Here is a 20,682-nt window from a genome sequence, read left to right on the forward strand (position 1 = left end):
TTCCTTCCTTCCTTCCTTCCTTCCTTCCTTCCTTCCTTCCTTCCTTCTTTCCTTTCTTCCTTTCTTTCTTCATTTTTCTTTCTTCATTTTTCTTTCTTTCTTCATTATTCTTCATTCATCACCTTCATAATCTTCCCACTCCTCCCCCAAAACAATTCCAACCCCACCCCCAAGTCCTCCCTTATAGCTAGTAAGTGTAGGAGTATACTCTGGTCAGTCCTCTGTTACATAAGAATAGTCAAGTGAAATAAATTTGTATTGTATTGGTCATGTCTAAAAATGGATGGCTCATTCTTTACCTATATAGTTCACCACCTTCCCTTCAAGAGATGGGAGACATGTTTTATCCTCAGTCTTCAGGAATCATAATAAGTCATTTCTTTGGTCAGAGTTCTTAAGTCTTCCAGAGTTATTTTTCTTTTTTTTTAATCAAATGCTTTGTTAACTTCTAGTTTACATCATTCATTTCTGCAAGATTTTGAGTTAGAAGTTTTCTCCCCATTTTTCCCCCTACCCACCACCCCAAAATAGCGATCCCACTGGAATCCCCTCCTCCAATCTGCTCTCTCCCATACCTTCTCCCATTCACCTTCCGACTTTCCAGTAGGGCACTGTGGATCTCTATGCCCCAGTGCCTGTATATCTTATTTCCCAGTTACATGTAAAATAATATTAATAATAGTATATATGTATATTTTAAACATTTGATTTTAAATCTTTGAATTCAAGATTCATTCCCTTCCTCCTTTGTCACCCACCCTTACTGGGAAGATAAGCAGTTTAGTATAGGTTGTACATGTGTAGCTATGTAAAACATTTCTATAGTGGATATATTGTAAAACACTGACTATAATTCCCTCCCTCCTATTCCACCTCCCACTTGTTCTATTCTCTACTTTGATCCCGTCCCTTTTCAAAAGTGAGTGCTTCCAAATTCCCTCCCCGCAAGCCTGCCCTTCTTTCCATCATCCCCCCTCTGATCCCCTTGCCCCCTATTCTCCTGTAGGGTGAGATACCCTATTTAGTGTGTATGTCATTCCTTCCCTGAGCCAAATTCAATGAGAATAAGATTGACCCCTTCCCTTTTGCCTTCCTATTCTTCCCCTCCATTGTAACCATTTTCCCTTGCCTCTTCTATATGAGATAGTTTACCCCATTCTGTCTCTCCTCATCTCCTCTCATTATATTCCTCTCTCACCTCTTAATTTCACCTTTCAAGTATCATCCCTTCCTATTAAATTGGTCCTGTGCCCTCTATCTATGTATACCTATAAACATATATACACACACTTACATATGTATTCATATGCCTATATAGACATATATATGTGTGTGTGTATATATATATATATATACACACACACACACGCACACATTTCTATTCCCTTCAACTATTCTCATGTTGAGAAAAGTTTCATAAGTTACAATTATCGTTTTTCCATGTAAGGATATAAATAGTTCAACTCTGATAAGTACCTTATGATTTCTTTTCCCTGTTTACCTTCTCATCCTTCTCTTGCTTCTTGTATCTGAATGTCAACTTTTCTATTCAATTCTGTTTTTTTCATCAAGAATGCTTGAAAGTCCTCTATTACACTGAATGACCATATTTCCCCCTAAAACATGATACTCAGTTTTTCTGGGTAGGTGATTCTTGGTTTTAATCCCAGCTCCTTTGACCTCCGGAACATCATATTCCAAGACCTTTGATCCCTCCATGTAGAAGCTGCCAGATCCTGTATTATCCGATTGTGTTTCCACAATATTAAAATTGTTTCTTCCTGGCTGCTTATAATATTTTCTCCTTGATCTGGGAATTCCAAAACCTGGCTATAATATTCCTAGGAGTTTTCTTTTGGGGATCTTTTTCAGGAGGTGATTGGTGGATTCTTTCAACCTCTATTTTGCCCTCTGGTTCTAAAACATCAGGGCAATTTTTCTTGAGAATTTCTTGAAGAATGATTTCTATGTTCTTTTTTTGATCATGGGTTTCAGGTAGTCCAATAATTTTTAAATTATCTCTCCTGGATCTATTTTCCAGGTCAGTGGTTTTCCCAATGAGATATTTCACATTGACTTCTATTTTTTTCATTTGTTTGGATCTGTTTAAAGTATCTTGATTTCTTATAAAGTCACCTAGCTTCCATTTGCTCCAACATAATTCTGAAGGAATGATTCTCTTCAGTCAGCTTTTGAGATTCTTTTTCCATCCGGTAAATTTGGCTTTTTAAGGCATTCTTCTCCTCAGTGACTTTTTGAGCCTCTTTTGCCATTTGAGTTAGTCTATTTTTTAAGGTGTTATTTTCTTCAGTCAGGTTCTTGACTCTCATTTCATAATTTTCTTGCATCGTTCTCATTTTTCTTCCCAATTTTTCCTCCACTTCTCTTATTTGGTTTTCAAAATCCTTCTTAAGGTCCTCTATGGCCTGTAACCAGCTCGTATTTTTCTTGGAACCTTTTGGTGCAGGAGTTCTGACTTCACTGTCTTCCTCCTGTTCCATGCTCTGATCTTTTTTGTCCCCAAAATAGGAATATAAAGTTGGGTTGCTCTGTTTGCTTTGCTTCCTTTGCCTGCTCATGGTGCCACTCAATTACTTGACTTTTGGTCTTTTTGCCTCAGTAGGACTCTGCTACCAGACAGGGGAGCTTTGTCCCAATCACTGGGGTTTTCTCAGCTGCCGAAGGTATTAGTTGGCTGCCCTCTCTGAAGCCTCCACACTCTCTGGCGAGCTGATCGCATGCCCCAGGACCTCCATCCTAGACCGCAATCCAGGTCCAAGCAGGTTAAAGCAAGAGCTATTACCCCTCAGACTGGTTGCTTAGTCCTCCTACAATCTGAAGGCCAGAGCTGAAGCTGCCATGTGGCAGCGGCTGCACGACCATGACACCTCAGCAGCTTCTGGCCTGGGGAGCAAAGGCCCACTGCACTCCTGAACTATTGGATTCCAAAGTCCACACTGCAGTGACCTCTCACTTTGTCCTTAGCATCTATGGGTTGATAATTCTGGAAACCACCACAGAAGCTGGTGATCTGAAGTCCCTCCAGCCAGCTGCTGGTCAGGCCCACCCTGAGACTAAAACCTCCCACTTGCATGGGGCTGGGCTCAGCTCCTACAGCGCTGTGCTGGCCCCTTCCTGTAGGCCTTCCGGGCTTTCTTCAGCAGGAGGTTAGCTTCTCTGTGTCATTTTGTGGGTTCTGTAGCTCCAAAGTTTGTTCAGTCACCTTTTACATGAATTGGAGGAAGTGAGAGCTGGAGCCCAGCAGAAGTCTTATTCCTAGTCCGCCATTTTGACTCTGGCCCCCAGAGTTATTTTTCTTTACAGTGTTGTTAGTCAGGGTATATTTCTCTTGTTTTTGCTCACTTTATTCTCCATCAGTTTATATGAGTCTTCCCAGGTTTCTCTGAATCTAATCCCTTTGTCCTTTCTTATAGTGCAACAACAATCCATTACATTAATATACCATAATTTGTTTAGTCATTCTCCAACAAGGCATCTACTCTGTGTCTAGTTTTTTTGCTACAATAAAAAAATTGCTTATATAATTTTTAAAATACATGTCCTTTTCTTATGTGTTTGATCTCCTTATTGCATCAAAGTTCAATTCTTCATGTCAATAAACTCTAGCTCTGTAATCTTGAGTAGACAGGTGGATGGTACAGTGGATAGATTGTGGTACATGGAATCAGGAAGATCTGAGTTCAGATCCTGCCTGAGACACATTAACTTGCCCTAGGTCACATTAGACTGTGACCTTGAACAAGGCACTTAATCTCCCTGTGCCTCAGCTTCCTCATATGTAAAGTGGTGATATCATAGCTAGTAGTGCCTATCTCACAGAGTTGTTGGAAAGATGGAATAAGTAAAGATATATAAACTTGGAAAACTTCAAGTGATATCTAAGTACAAGCTATTATTATTATCACTTGACTTTTTTTTTCTTTTTGGAGTGGAGATGGTAGGGCAATTGGGGTTAAGTGAATTGCCCAAAGTTGCAAGGCTAGTTATTGTGTTAAGTGTCTGGTGCTGGATTTGAACTCAGGTCCTCCTGACTCCAGGGCCGGCATTCTATTCACTGTGACACCTAGCCACCCAACTTGACATTTCTAAGACAGGTACTTAACTTCAGAGGATTCCAAGGCAGTATATTTATATTTATATAAGCAAGTGTGTGCTAATGTGCCAGTATTGTACAGAATATTTACATAAGAGGAGAAGGAACACAGAAAAAGGACAAAATGGGGGGAGGAGGAGCCATAAATTCTGAAGGAAAACAAGGACCTCGTGAATGTGTACTTCAGAGGAAACTCAATAGCTTGGGGTGGTTTTTTGTTTTTCTGACATACCCAAATCCTGAGTGAGCTTCACTGCTGAAATAAATGATCTGACTTTACAATCTGGAAAACATAATGGGATTGATCCAAATCAGCCAAATGAATCTAACTCAATGTGGAGAACAGTGAATAAGCCATAAGACCTGAGTGAGTGTGGATATTAATCAAGCTCTACTCCCATTTTTCAGACTTTAACACGGTAGGGGCAAAATTTAGTCACACGAGTTCAAATTGTGGTCACTGATGGCAAAGTTTTCTAGGAAGCTGAGATCAAGGAGTAAGTTGCATTGAGTAGGTGCTTAAATCATGTTTGTTGGAGCAGCATAATATGGTAGATAGAGTATTGGACTTGGAGTCAGAAGGGATGGGTCTGAGTCCTGATTCCAGCTTTTATTAGATGTGTGGGTAAGTCACATCACCTCTCTGAGGTCCAGTTTTTATTGATATTTGTGCTTGATTGATTGATTTTATTTATTTTTTGATATTTGGATATTTTAATTAATATTTGATATTGGTATTTTTATTGATATTTGCCTCAGAATGGTGTGGTAAAGAGAGATACCACAGTGGGAGAAGGGATTGGACTTGAGTCTGAAAGACCAAGTCACACTTGTTGCCTCCGTCATTTACTAGCTCTACAATTTCTGTTGTTTGTTGTTTTGGTTGAGTTTTCAGTTGTGTCTGATTCTTCATGACCCCATTTGGAGTTTTCTTGGCAGAGATACTGGAGAGGTTTGCCATTTCCTTCTCCAATTCATTGTATAGATGAGGAAACTGAGGCAAACACAGTTGAGTGACTTGCCCAAGGTCACACAGCTAGGAAGTATCTGAGGCCAGATTTGAAATCAGGTCTGCCTGACTCCAGATCTATCCATTGTACAACCTAATTCCCCTCTAAAACTCTGGGCGAGTAAAAGCCTCTCTGTCCCTCAGTTTCCTCATCTGTAAAGTTGTCTGTACTTGATGACCTTTAAGGTTCCTAAACCATGAAGCACTATGTAAAGCTGAGCTGTGATTATTATATTATTATAATTTGTTATTGATATGTCATTAATGATGATAATAGCTAGCATTGTATAGAACTTTAAAGTTTTCAAAGTGCTCCACATATACTATCTCATTTGATCCTCACAACAACCATGTGAGGTAGATATTACTATACCCTTCATCCCAATATTGTCTCTAGGAAACCAAGGCTGACATTGGTTAAGTGATTCACATGACTAAGTGTCTGAGGTAGGATTTGAACTCAGGTCTTCCTGACTCTAACTCCAGTATTCTGTCCACAGTGTCACCTAGTAGCCACTTATTATTTTGAGAGCACAAATAATTGGAGATTCAAGTCTTCATTTTTAAAATTTGTATTCTAAGCCTCTAGCATAGTGCTTCTCACACTGTAGGCACTTAAATGTTCACTGACTTGATACTCCATATGAAAGCTCATGAGAGGCAGTGGGGCTCTCTAGTGGGTATAAAACCATGATTGCATGGGTGGTCAGAAAGACCTAGATTCAAGTCCAGTCTCTGACACAAGTTGGCTCTGTGACCTTGGGTAAGTCACTTGTCCTTTGGCAATTCTCTAAGACTCAGACTTACAGATCAGGTGCTAATCTGCAATGTTAGAGGGAAGGAATTTTGTACATTGATGAAATCATGGGTTGGATACATAAAGAACAAAACTTCTGGAAGGAAAGTCAGTCAATCAACATTTATTAAGCACCCACTATGTTCAAGGCATGGGATTCTTCACCCAGTCCTTGGTGTCTTCAGAAATGGAATGTGAAAAGAAGGGCAACAGTATCCTTAGTCCTCTGTTAAAAGATCACATCTGGGCAGCTGAGACTCTCCCAGAAGATGCAGTGTTTCTTTCCCCTTGTATTCACTTTGGTTGCCAGCAAGTCTTTAATGGAATTTCTATGATGAATTCCAGATATCCTAGCAATCACTTTCAAGCAAAAGGCACATAGGGTAGAAGTGTAATGGGAATGTAAATTTTAAAGATCTTCCCTGTGTGATAGTAATGGCAATTAAAGATTCCCCTGTATTGGCTTGGTTTTCAAATTGATTGTGTTAAAACCCAGAGCTTGTTAATCCCACCTGTGGGATGGACTTTTTGATGTGAAAAGAAAGTCCTGAACTGGGAGGAGCTGGTGACGTAGATTTGGAGAGACAAGAGAGAGGCAGAAGATCTTTTTGGAAGCAGCACCTCATGGAGAGAGAGAGACTAAGAGAATTGCTGGTGGCCGCTTTGAATTGCCATGGACTTTTGAGACCTGCCCCCTGAGCTGCCAAGGACTGAGGAGACATGGCTGTTTTGCTGGTACTTTGTCTGTCTGTTTTGATGTTCTTTTGCCAGATTTGTCCACTGGTGAAAGACAGTCCTGTTGTTGAAGAAGTCCTGGAACCTGGCTTTTGGTTAAGAAGCCCTGACACTGTCCTGCAGACAGAGAGTGAATACTGTCCACTGGTGAAGGACAGTGCTGTTGTTGCAGGGGTCTGGAGACTGTCCTGCAGACAGAATGAATACTGTCCACTGGTGAAGGACAGTGCTGTTGTTGCAGGGGTCTGGAGACTGTCCTGCAGACAGAGTGAATACTGTCCACTGGTGAAGGACAGTGTTGTTGTTGAAGGGGTCTGGGAGCCTTTCTGTTGGTTCAGAAGCCCTGAAGAAGGATTTTTTTGTTGTATGTTTACAGAAATCCTGGGAGAGGGCTTTGCTAATGTGTTCAGGGGTTCTAGGACTGTTCTACAGACAGAGGATGAATTCATGAAGGGACTGGCAATGTATCTTATGGCCTTGCTAAGCCTTGTCTCCCCAGGAACTAAGATTGCTGAGAACTTGCCTCTTGTCAAGATGAAGAAAAGACCTCCATTTGGGTATTAAGTGCTGTGTTTAAACTTGATGTAACTCTGGGGTAGATTCAATTGTGATCCAGGGGTGGGGAACTTTTGACCTTATGTTTGGAAACGAATCTCCATTTGAGAAGAGGGGCTTTGTGGTGGACTTAATTAAGGTATAGCCTAGGGGTGGAGAAGTATTTAGAATAGAGACTTTGTAATTGATTGAATGATTGGAAGGTCCTGGGGTGGGGTAGTCCTTGGAGATTATTTAATCACACTTAGTAAATGCTGTATTTGGAATGATGTCATGTTTTGATCTTCTCTGTTCTTGGTTGGTCACTGAATAAAATGGAGAGCACCTATGCTGGTATTCTGAACCTTGGGAAGTTGCCTTTCCTTGGCATTATATTACACCCTGCCCCTAGGCTAAAGTGCACCTGGAGCCTGGGGTGGGAGGCTTGTTTTTCAGGAGATACTTCTTGATTGGGCAGTGAGTCAATAAGGTTGTTACATTCTCTGAGCCAGGAGAAGGCTATATAAGCCCTGATGTGTAGCTTTGTTTTGGGGCTCACTTTGAGAAGTGTTCTGTGATTTGATCAGATGAGACTCTGGGAAGCCATTGCTGCTACAGAGCCCCACCTCGGCTTTGAAAAACCCAGATGTTGATTTGGTATGGATGTAATGGTTGGACAGTTTGGAAATCTGTCTACTTGATCTGTTTCTGTCTTGATAATTCTGTCTGTATATTCTGAAGTTCAGGGTGCTGACCTTTTCCCCCTGAACTAGGTAAATGATACATATCTGACTGATTAAAGTAAGCTTGTTAACCCATTTTGAGTTGCTTTCCTTTATAAAAGCAGATCCAAGAACCTGTGCTGGCAGCCACCCTGGGGATGCTGGGATGCTTGCCGCTTCAAGAAGTTATTTGCTACCCATGTTACTCATGTTAACCGAGGATGGCATGCAAAAAAAGGCACTGAAAATATCATCAAGGATGCATATAAACAAAAAAAGAGGTAAGAACAGTGCATAAAAGATGGGAAACTCAGGGACTGAATTCGTGTCCATAAACATTATGAGATTGAACAAAGACCTCCAGCACATTGGTTAGACTCTCTCTGAAGAATTTATGGGAGGATGTAGACAGGAATTACACAGGATGAGATGTGGGTAGGTTGTGTTCTCTGCTGCCAGAAGATACCTACACTGATGAGGTCACACATCCATTAAAGTAATTTTGAAATTCCACAGTTTCCATTAACAAAGGCCAACACTCGAGAAGCTGTTTATTTTTTCCAAGGTATTTTGTCTGTTATTTGAGTAAGCCTGTGGTTATGTGACCTAAGGTCCAGTCTTTATTCTGACAAAGAGAGCAAAATGACCAATGTGTGATTTGTTATCCTTTTTTTAGATTAAAAGAAAATAGAACCCTTTATTAAAAGACCTAAGCACAAACATTATAGGATGTAGTTCTAAAGAATGGTTCTTATTGCTACTATTATAACCCATCCCTCATCTTAAACATCTAACCCTTTAAAAATACTTCAGTCAAAATTGTCTTTGTTTATACTTCTTACTGTTCTATTATCTTTCCACTGTATGGATTTGGTGTGAGTCAATTCAGCAAACTTTTATGAAGCACCTACTATGCATAAGAACCCAAGGATTCAAAGAAAAAACCCTAAACAGCCCCTGCCTTTAAGGCATTTACAATCTAACACTAATAATAGAATTCATTTATAGAACTTTATGGCTTACAATGTGCTCTTCTCAAAGGATCAAAAGTATTTTTTGGTGAAGAAATTGATTTGTCTTAACATATTTAGTACCTTTTGCAACAGATTAAGTGTTCAATATCCCAAATTTTTGCTTAAAGCCTTTCACAAGTCATTTCAAAAGATCTAATGCCCCTACATCATACCTCATTCTCCTCTATATAGGTATGTTAATGATCATTTAGCATCATCAGACATTATCTGTAAATGATGCTCACGAGATGGAAATTCCACAGGAATATTCCTTCCCCTTTTCAAAAAGGACAATTTTGAAAGTAACAGGCAGAATTTATTTATATACTTTAAAATAAAAAGCAACCTGCATAAAATGGAGATTGATGGTTTCATAGAGAATCCTTTTTGTGTTCTGCTATGTATGGAAGTTCTTTTTTGCGTTTAAGTTAAAATTAAAAAATTAAAAAATTTTTAAAAGATGGTAAAGGAATACTGTGTAGTGGAGATATGCAAGCATGAAAAGACTAGGAAGGCCCCTATTCTAGTGGAGATTATACTCTAAGATTCGGAGCAAATAGTTTCAATGTGAATATAGTTATTTACCCTGCTCAGGAAACACAAATGCTATTGTGTGAAAGGGTGAAAATAAGAAGGATAACTGGATGATTTAATAAAGGGATCCCTTGTGCTCAGGAGACCCCATACAGTTATGTAGCTTTCCATTATGGAAGATTATGGCAAGGGTAGGAAGGCATAGCTGCAGGCTAGGAAAAGGAGGCCAGGAATATGGAGGAAAGACACTCAGAGGACAAAGGGAGACAAAGATTATATTCTTAGTACAAATAAGTAATGAGACCAGCTTCCTAAAAGCTGAAAAATAATAGCTGACATTTATATTACATTTTAAAGTTTGCATAGCATTTACATATAATATACATATATTTGCATATGTATCTATACCTGTACATGCACACATATGAATACACAGAGGACTTTCCCCTCCCAAAACCCCAAATGGTCAGATAGTCCTAGGATAAGGACCTTGGCAGTAACAGAGAGAAGCAGGTTCGCTGATTAGTACAGTGGGGCAACACAGACCTAAACATTCCAGATACATACATATTTCTCTAGCTATACACACATGTCTACACATATATGTAAATATATGTCACAGAATAATAAGCATTATTTCACAGTTTACTTTATGGTGACTAACTAGTTGGGTTGTTTGACGTACATGATTGTCATAGGAGGAGCTTGGAAACATGTAACAGGGGAGCTGGGGCTATGTTTGCTTTTTTAGGGACATGGGTAAATGGCACAGATTCTTACCTACGACCAGTGTAGTACATGATTCCTACACCATGCCGACTGGCTATCTATCTATGCACTATATATATACACACACACATACCACGTGTATAATGTATAACATATATGTATCTATATTATATATTGATACATCCACATGTATATGTGTTTACCTATATATCATAAATATAAACATATGCATCCCTCAAACCTGGAGATAAATTCTGCAGTTGCTATTATTCTCATGTTACAGATCAGAAAATTGAGGCTTGAAGATCAGCTTTAAGTGACTCACTCATAGTCATATAGCTAAGTATTGGAAATTGTGTTGGACCCTGATCTCCCCTGACTCTAAATCCTACATTTAATCTACTATGCTATAATGCCTCTCCTAAACACTGATAATTTTTGGGGGAAATTGTTTGCCAAATTTCTCATCACTTTCAAAGGTAACTGAAAGTGGTAAAAGGATTTCTTGGTTTTATTTCCTCAGAAAGATTAAGAAATAGCTCTCCTCTGATGGATCTCATATTTCTGCTGCTTTTCACAGAGCTGACCGTCTAGCAATGTGATACTTGATAGATACTAGAACATTAGGACTTTTAGCCAAGTTCTAAGAGCAGCTGTTAAATGTGGACAAGGCACCTAGCACCTAGTAAAATAAGTCCAGATGTGAAAAGATTCCATTTGCAGTTTGCTAAACATGCCAAGATTTTCAGATCATACCATAATAAACACTATTTCACAGTTTACTTTATAATGAATGCACAGCTGGGTTGTTTGACAAACTCGGTGCTGTAGGAAGGACTCATAGGAAAGTGGAACATGCAAAAGGAAAACTGGGGCCATAGTTATTTTTCTATGGGATGGGTAAATGGCAATGTAGATTCATGCTGGAAACAACACATTGTATAACAGTGCCATATATAGATATGTGCATTTATGTATGATATATGTAGATATGTGTACATAGTAGGCACTTGGTATTTATTGATTAACATTATGACAAATGGTGTTTTACATACATATAACAGAAATGACAATAAGGAAAGGAAAAGCTCATATACTTCAGGGGTAAAAACCAAAGACATCTCCCAGTACATTTCACAGTTGCCCTACAAATGTTACAAGAGAATAATAATAACTTATATTTATGCAGTCCTCTGTGGTTTACTAAGAAATGGAGGCAAGAAATAATTTATAAAGGTGGCTGCTATTTATTAGTATTACATGACTATTTATTATTATCATTTATGAATATTATACACTAATAAAATTTGGGCATGGACAGATAATCTTAGTGGACCTTTCCCATTACAGCAGAGTTCATGATTGCCGACTTTGCCCTTTCCCCCACTGGTATTTATGGTACTTTCTTGAGGCTTTGTCCAAATGTTGGCCTAATTTGCATGGCTTGTTCTTAATCAAAGTGTGGTGAATATAAGATATGGAGAAAGTTAGTGGAAAAGGGGTACAAATGTTTTTCCTCTAGTCACAGAATCATTGGGTTATGCTGATCATATGGGGACGTAAGAGACAAGTCATTTGACTTCTGTTTGCCTCAGTTTCCTCATCTGTAAAATGGAGAGAATAATAGTACCAACCTCCCATGGTTGTGAGGATTGAATGAAACAAAAATTTAAGGCTTTTAGCACAGTACCTGGTACATAGTAAGCACAGTACGAATGTTAGCTGTTATTAGCTATTACACTCATAATAGCTGACACATTTCCTGTCTGGCTACATTCGTCTGGACTTCTCCATCATGTCTCAGGAGCCTTGGAACTCATGGCCCAGCAGTACTTTCTGCCCCTGCGGCCTCTCTTTCCCTCTGATTGGAGGGTGGAGAGTATAGAGCCCCTGCCAGCACCTCCATCTAAAGAGGACCCCAGGTTAGCCATCTCTTCATTTCCCACACTGCTATGCTTCTCTGGACTTCTCCATCATCTCCACCCTACCCCTAGCCTTCCACCTTCCTTTTATGTGTTCTCTTCCCCCATTAGATTGTAAGGGCAAGGACTGTCTTTTGCCTTTCTTGTATTTCCAGCACTTAGCACAGTGTCTGTACTTAGAAGATGTTTATTGACTGACTGATTAAAGAAGTTGATGGAATTAATTCATTTGCCCCAATGTAGCTTGGAGAACCACAGTTAGGGCCAGTTGGGACTAGAAAGTCTGAAAGTCTTTCTAGTTTCCTTAGGGATTCATTTTTGTGCCCTCCAGGCATGGTTGTGGACCAGACTAATGAAAGAGCTGATAATGTATTGATTATTCCCAAAGTTATGTTGGCCTGGGCTTGCTATTTCAAAAGAGTTTTAACACTTGGCTGAAGAAATGGTAGCTGCAGCCGTAGCAGTAGGGGTAATCTCAGCTTTGCAGAATTATAGAGCCTGAACAAAAAAGCCTCATACAGCGAGTGTGTGTGTGAGGCAAGATTTGAACTCAGGATGACGAGGTCTCCTGATTCCAGGCCCTGCACTCTATCCATCATGCCACCTAGTTGCTGTTGATATCAGACTGCTTGCTCATGAACTATACAGAGACGGGGGTACATATGAACTTTGAGAACCAGAGGTAATGGTAGCAGAAGGATGTTTGTGTGAACGTGGGCTCTGTAATGTCTATACTGACCGATTAAATATGCTAGAGCTTCTTTTTTTTTCCACAGGGAAACCAGACAATGGAGACAATCAGGATACCAGCAAACCTTTATGAGTAAATTTTAGCTGAACTCAAAGATGCCTGCAGCTGCTGAAACCAGTCTTGACCAGCTCAGAGAAAGAAGCAAATATCCTGCTTTCTGACCTATCTAAAGAGCAGCAAATATCCTGCTTTCTGATGTGTTGCATTGGCAGATGTCTTCTCCCTGGCTCCCCACTTCCCTGACTTCCCATCTATTGTGTTTCTACCTTAACTCCCATTTAGCCATGAAAACCTCAAAAAGTGATAAATGCTTCAAATATGTATAAACAAACACCTCATCCTTTTCCCACTCCCCTTCTACCAGTTGAGAACTTGTCCCATTGCTTCAGTTTGCAAGCTTCTCAGACAATAAATGTTGTTATAATCTTTGTAAACTGTGATCAAACACTGGCTTATTCCAGGTCCCCCTTTTGGACCCGGGGTTTCTTCTGTCTTATAAGTTAACAAAGAATTTTTATTTTAACATTAATACTAAGGATAAAGATGAAAAAGAACAGTTGGGAGCCCTGAACTCAAGGACAAGAGGTCAGGGTCTGACATCTGGGCGAAGTGGGACCACCAGAGAGGTAAAGTTTTCTTGATCATCTGTGAGCTTATATATGAGTCTTTTCTTTATCGTTTGTTCTGATACATGTTCCATGTTCTATGTTAGTTTCTTGGTTGCAAGAAAACTGAGGACAATTAGATGAGAGCTACATATGAGACAAATTTAGGTGTTCCCAGGAGAATCCTGGGCAAGAACATGAGACAAATAGCATCATTACTGAGAATCTTCTAAGATATCAACTTGGCCCCATGTGAGTCTAGAGATACTTTGAGCCAGGCATTATATTTTGGGGCTGCTTTCAGGATATTTGATTTTTAGGGGGAAGGGTAGAATCTAAGATACTTACCCTAGTAATACAGAAGTTGCAACAGATCTCTCCAAATAAACCTCCTTAATGAATTATATTGTAGGGATTCATCCAAGGTGTTTTTTTAAATCTTTTGTGGTTGAGTGGCTACATTGATGATTTTTTTAAAATCTAGATTCTCTGAAATGAGTGCATTAGTCAAGGCAGACCTTCCTAAATTATATCTAGAAGGTGACATTTTGAGGACTTGTCCAGGATTATTTATTTTTGTGTTGAATTTCAGCTTTTTGTACTAGCTGCAGTCTTGTTCATATGGCACCCTAGCAGGCATCAAGGTAGCTGTGAGCTTGACGCTTTATTGGCCTTCTAGTTATTGGAGGGCTGGTACACAGTGATGGACAAGGGCCTTCACTTGGGATTGTCAATATGGATGAGAGGCACAATTAAAAGAAAATTTCACATAGTACATTGGACTCTTCAGAGGAGGGTACTAGGGCAGCCAGGTGGTGCAGTGGATAGAGTATTTAGCCTGGAATCAGGAAGACTGATCTTCATGAGTTCAAATCTGACCTCAAACACTTACTAGTTGTGTGATCCTGAACAAGTCACTTCACCCTGTTTGCCTCAGTTTCCTCATCTATAAAAGGTTCTGGAGGAGGAAATGGCAAACCATTCTAGTATCTTTGCCAAGAAAACCCCAAATGGGGTCATGAAGTGTTGGACACTACTAAAAAATGATTGAACAAAAGGAACTAAGGAAGGTAATAAGAAAAAAGGACAAGAAAGCTTCTGCCTTGAATAAACTGCCTAATATTGTGGAGTTTTCCCAGGTTCCTAAAGAGGCAGGAAGAATTCAGGCATCTCACTATTGGTGGAGCTGTGAACTGATCCGACCATTCTGGAGAACAATTTGGAACTATGCCCAAAGGGTAATAAAACTCTATATGCCCTTTGATCTAGGAATACCACTACTAGGTCTGTATCCCAAAGAGATCATAAAAAAGGGAAAGGTGTCCACATGCACAAAAATATTTATAGAAGTTTTTTTTGTGGTGGCAAAGAATTGGAAATTGAGGGGATCTCCACCAATTGGGTAATGGTTGAAAAAGTTGTGGTATATGGATGTAATCGTATACTATTGTGCTATAAGAAATGACAAGCAGGCAGGTTTCAGGAAAACCTGGAAAGACTTATATGAACTGATGCAAAATGAAGTGAGCAAAACCAGGAGAACATTTTACACTATAACAGCAACATTGTGCAATGATCAACTGTGATTGATTTTTTTTTTTTTTTTTTGCTTTTTAGAGGGGGGAAGGCTGGGCAATTGGGGTTAAGTGACTTGCCCAAGGTCACACGGCTAGTAAGTGTTAAGTGTCTGAGGACAGATTTGAACTCAGGTCCTCCTGACTCCAGGGCCAGTGCTCTATTCACTGTGCCCCCTACCTGCCCCCCTTGACTTAGCTTTTCTCAGAAATACAATGATCCAAGACAATTCCAAAGGACTCATAATGGAAAATGCTATCTACATCCAGAGAAAGAACTGATGGAGTCTGAATGCAGATTGAAGCACACTATTTTCACTTTTTTTTGTAGCTTTTTTCTTTTTGTTCTGTTTCTTCCTTCATAACATGATTAATATGGAAATATGTGTTCCATACTTGCAAAGGTGTAACATATTTCAAATTTTTTGCCATCTTAGGGAGGAGGGACGGAGAAAATTTGGAACTCAAAATTCTATATAAAAAATGAATGTTAAAAATTGTCTTTATATGTAATGGGAAAAAAATAAAGCACTATTTAAAAGAAAAAAACAGAATTCAAGTTTCCCAAAGGCATTCTATTTTTTTCTGTGGGGACAGATGAAAAGAAAGTCAGGGTAATAGTTTGAGAAAGACAAATGAAATACATATATACACAAATAAATTCTAAATAGATTACAAGGATAATGTGTGAATGGCTATGTTATATGTATTTAATCCCTGTCTCAAAACTCACTGGTATGGGACTCTCTCTTCATTGGCAGAGATGATGTCCTGCCCTGTGTGAGGGGCCCAAGAGTGGGAGAACTCGAGGCTTCTTGGGGACTCTTTAAGTGCTAAGTCCCTTTGCATGCTTCTGTCTTCTGCCCTCAAGAAGGAAAACAAAGGAAGCTAACTCTTCTTCAGTTTGCTGAGGGAAAAGATTCTGGGAAGACATGAGAGGAGCTGGTAGTCTTCATCATGTCCCTGTTCCCAGCTTGCTACACTAGACATTGTGGGTAATTTTCCCTTGAGTGAGCTCCAGGACCTTCTCTCTTGGTTGAGTTGACTTCGCTCCCAATGGGAGAACTCATTCACTCTCTATTGTCTAGTACGTAATTCTCATATGTATAACTTTTCTGACTTCTGTTTTGCTATGATTTGGATGAGTAGGTTTCTTTACAACTGATATTTGGTGGGAAAGGGATCAAGCCTTGGATACAGAGTTTGGGGTCTGCCTGTCTTCAATGAGTAACAGTGATCAGAAATTTGTTTGAATCCTATCATATCCCTAGACTAACAATATTTTAGAGAGTAGATAGAAATAATTCTATCCTGGTGCTTCCTATCTGAGGAGAGTAGAGTGACCTCTGGTCCTAATGTCCTGCTACGCCTTGTGCTATGAATTAAAATCTCCCTTGGAGAAGAGTGGGGGATGAAGAAGCTAGAGATGTCTATCCTGTCTCCCTTTAAACCACGTTACAATACCCCCATGCCACAGACTGGAGGAATGATCGTCCCTTGCTGGGGCCTCATTACACATGGCCTTTGCCATAGGCAGGGACTCTCACTATATCTACAACCTCTCTTTTAAAAAAAGTATTTCATTTTAAACTTAATTACAACCTTAATAGACAATATAATCTCGAATAAAACCATTTACACTATGACAACAGAAAATTATAAACTTTAACAAAATAATAATTATAATTTTGTGTTTGAGTCTCCTTCAAAATTTGTCTCCTTACAAACTGTTTCATATCAACTTATAGTTTTATTGTTTATGCTTTATGCATAACTAATCAGTGAGTTTCCCTACTAATTCTACTTTCTTCTTTTTGCATCATTTCATATCCTTCAATATGTTGTTATATTTTTCATTTTCCCCATAGTAGCAATCATATTCTATTACATTGATAGATCATAATTAATCATCGTTCCCCACTCAACAAACATGTTGTTTATTCCAGTTTTCCACTATTCCAAATAAAGCAAATGTACAACTGTATTTTTTTTCTCTTTTCCAATTAGATATAATACTATTATCAGGAACTTTGGGTTAGAGCATATGATTGACTTTGTAACTTTTCCTTTATGTTGCCAAATTGCTTCTCAGAAAGTTTACACCAATTTACAATCACACTAATGAGTTCATTTTTCAACAATTATGTTAGCATTAAATTTTATAGTTTTAATTTTTTTGCCAATTTAATAGATAGGAGGTATCACCTCAACTTGTCTGATTAGTGTTTGAATGCTTTTCCAAGCATTTATTGGCAATTTGTTTTTCCTCTTTAGAAAATCCTCTGTCCCTACCATTTGACTACTCATTAGAAATCAAGTATTGTTCTTATGGATGTGTTTCTGTGCCAAGTCAATTCTGAATGCTAGATTTGAAATTATCTATATATCATGAAATATTTCTAGTCTGTTTCTTTGTGAAATATTGCATTTTGTTGTACAAAATCTTTTAATTTTTATGTGATCAAATCTATTTTCTTTCCAATAAATACATTTTTCTTTCTATGATTAATATATTATATTTTATTGAACATTCATGATGTCTTAAAATGTTGGTCACAGATGCAGTTGAAATTTATTATAGTACATAGTGTGAGAAGGGAATGAAAGCTAATTTTTAACCATATTGCCATGTAATTTTCCTGAAAATATTTACCATATAATGACAATTTTTCTAATGTTTTTTAATCTTAATTTTACCAGACTGATAGGAAAATTATTTATTTCTGATGTTTCTCTATTCTGTTGATACATATTTTTTTCTCTTTTAGTCCAGTAACAGATTCTTTTAATAATTAGCACTTTATTTTTTAAAGTTTTTTTACACTTATTTTTGAAATATGGCAATGGATTACTCATCATCCGCTTCCCCCAGTTTCATTTTCTCATCTATTTTGTTACTGTTTAATTTAATTCTTTGAATTGTCACTGATATTTTGGTGAGTAATGTAATAAATCTATAAATTAACTTGGAAAATATTGACATACCTGTATGCCAGACAGCACCAGTCCCTCATGGATATGGGTCCACGCTTCTCTGGCAAATAGCCTGTTTTAACTCATTATGCTCCTACTAAGTCAAAGACTAGAAACTTCTAAAGTTAATTCAGATCAAACTATTCAGTTAGTGCCATACTAATAGAAAAGTAGGCTAACTAGAACACAGAATTAGTAAGAACATCTAATCAGAACAAGGATGGAAAAATCAACAACAGAAATATTATAAGCAGTCATTCTTCCTTCTTCTTTCTTTCCCAGAATCGTAAAGGAAGCTTTTCCATTCCTTCCCATAAACTGGGAAAACCGGAAAAATCTCTGCAGCTTAGAGTACTCATGCATGGAGGTCGGTCTCCTGCTTCATGAGTTCATTAGCTGATCTCTGTTCCCACATGGTCTCTGGCCATTTGTTTTGCATAGCATGAAGTTGTTGCCATGATCTCCTCTACAGCTCTATGGACCTCTGCATGGTGTTAGAAGACCCTGGCAATTTCTCCTCTTTCACATCCCATCATAACTTGGTCAATATCCTATTCATTTAGATCATTTTGGTGCTGGTCAACTACATGATCTGGGACTTCTTCTGTGTCTTCTCTATAACATGGCTCTGCTTCTACTTCCTCCAGTCCTGCCACTTTGCTCTGACAACATACCCAGCATTGCCAACATACCAATTCATGAGAGTTCGAAGTCTCATTGTCTATTCAATAAGACCTGACTCTTAGGGCTTGGGGCCTTATAGACAGAGTAGCTCAAAACCTGGCAGATTAGGGCTTGCTTCACAGCACAATGGGAACTACAGGTTTTCTTTTCTATAATCCCTAGTATAGATTTTTTTTTTTTGCTATATTAGTTCCATCTAACCACATACAGGAATATCGCTCTAATTGTTCAGTTCTCTATTTCTATCAAATAAAGAATTTTTCTATATGCAAAGTTTCACCTGTAGGTTAATGCTCAAATACTTCATACTTTTTTTGTTATTGCAAATGATACTCTTCTCTCTGCCATTGTTTCTCCTGGTTTTTATTAGTAATACATAAAGACAGACTTCTCTATTTATCTTGCTACCTTGTTCAAGGTTTTTATTACCTCTATTAACTTTTTGAATCTTTTGAATTTTCTAGATGTGCAATCAAATTATTTGTAAATGTTTTTTTTAACCCTTTATTTTTCACATACTCAAACTTGATATTTGTAATCTTGTTGACTTGGGAATTCCACCCAATGATACAGATTGTAACCCAACATACCTACCCATCTTGTACAACTCTTGTTCATGCTCTCCCAAAAGTCCATAATGCAGAGGTCACCCAATATGCTAAAAGCAGTCCTCATTTTCTCCCAATATCTCAAGGGGACCAGTGGACTGTGCTGACCATCCTTGCTCATTCTTACCACATTTTCTCTTCCTATCATTCAGTTCCTTGATAAGGTCTCTTATTCCTCTTCTTTGGAGTTACTCATTAGTTATATGTTGTAGATCTCTGAGTGATCCTCATCTTTGCTTCCTCTGGGATAGTGGTATTCTGCATCTCCTCACATGTGGCAGTAGTAGGAATGTGTTCATATTGAAAATATGAATCTGTACATTCATAGGAAGATTGGAGTCAACAAAAGAGCTTTTTTAATGCTCTGAAAGTATTCCTGTCTTCTTCCTCTTATTTAACCCTAGGCCCAGCTCACTGTCTGCTTATACTGTGTGTTTCAGATGGACACATTATTGGACAAGGTCTATAGAGTATCCATACAAACCCATGTTGGAATCTGGGCACTATTTCCCATGTGGTCGGCCAGGCCAAAGTCCTTTACATGAATAAAGATATTTTCTAGGAGGCTCTGCAGTGTTTCAGTCCTCGGTGCACTCAGCACAACATCATCCTTGAACCGGAAATTGAGGCAAATCTCAACATCTACAAGAAATCCCTCTTGAATTCGAACCGTGTGCTACACCATTTTCATCCCAATAGCAAACATGTCTGTGAACCTACACCTCCCTGTTTTATGTCTCATTTAATGTTTCTTATCAGAATTAGGTCCTCAAACAGTGTTATTTCTGTCGTTACATCCTCCAATGCTGACTCCCTCAGAGCAAGTACTATAACATTTCTATATATGAAGACCATTGAAAAGAACAGAGATAAAAGTATTTTTCCTTAAGATGATAAAAGGTATATATATATTTGAAACTAATAGCTAACATCACATGCAGTGAAGAAACCAATAGAGGTATTCCCACCAAAAAGCAATTTTACTCCTTCTATTTAATAGAGTTAAGTAGGGGGGCAGCTAGATGACAGAGTGGTTAGGAGTCAGCAAGATCTGAGTTCAAATATGACCTCAGAAACTTACTAGCTGTGTGACCCCGGGCAAGTCACTTCAACCTATTTGCTTCAGTTTCTTCATCTGGAAGATGAGCTAGAGAAGGAAATGGCAAACCACTCCAGTATCTTTGCCAAGAAAACCTCAAAAGTAGTCAGAAAGAGTCAGACACAACTGAACAACAACATTTAACACAGTTTTAGAAATGTTCGGTACAGTATTTAGGTAAGAAGACAATAAAGGGGCATGGTGCTGGCATTCAAAGCAGTCAAAACAATGCATTTCTTATTGCAGGTTTTCTGTAACTTTTATCCCTATGGCATAGCCT

At 38.6% G+C, this 20,682-nt stretch overlaps 1 long non-coding RNA gene across 1 annotated transcript in view; it reads left to right on the plus strand.

Moving 5' to 3' along the window:
• The window catches only part of LOC138170382 (uncharacterized), a 36,202-nt gene extending 20,700 nt beyond the window's left edge, over nucleotides 1-15,502 (plus strand). Inside the window, exons 3-4 of the long non-coding RNA XR_011170595.1 lie at nucleotides 8,036-8,191; nucleotides 12,885-15,502. This is a non-coding gene — a long non-coding RNA (uncharacterized lncRNA). The remainder of the gene's footprint in view (nucleotides 1-8,035; nucleotides 8,192-12,884) is intronic.
• Nucleotides 15,503-20,682: the final 5,180 nt, after the last annotated feature.

The sequence above is a fragment of the Petaurus breviceps genome, unplaced genomic scaffold, assembly GCF_028583685.1.
Source record: "Petaurus breviceps papuanus isolate PSGF00001 unplaced genomic scaffold, PetGlider_PUasm1.0 38, whole genome shotgun sequence".
Classification (NCBI taxonomy): Eukaryota; Metazoa; Chordata; class Mammalia; order Diprotodontia; family Petauridae; genus Petaurus; species Petaurus breviceps.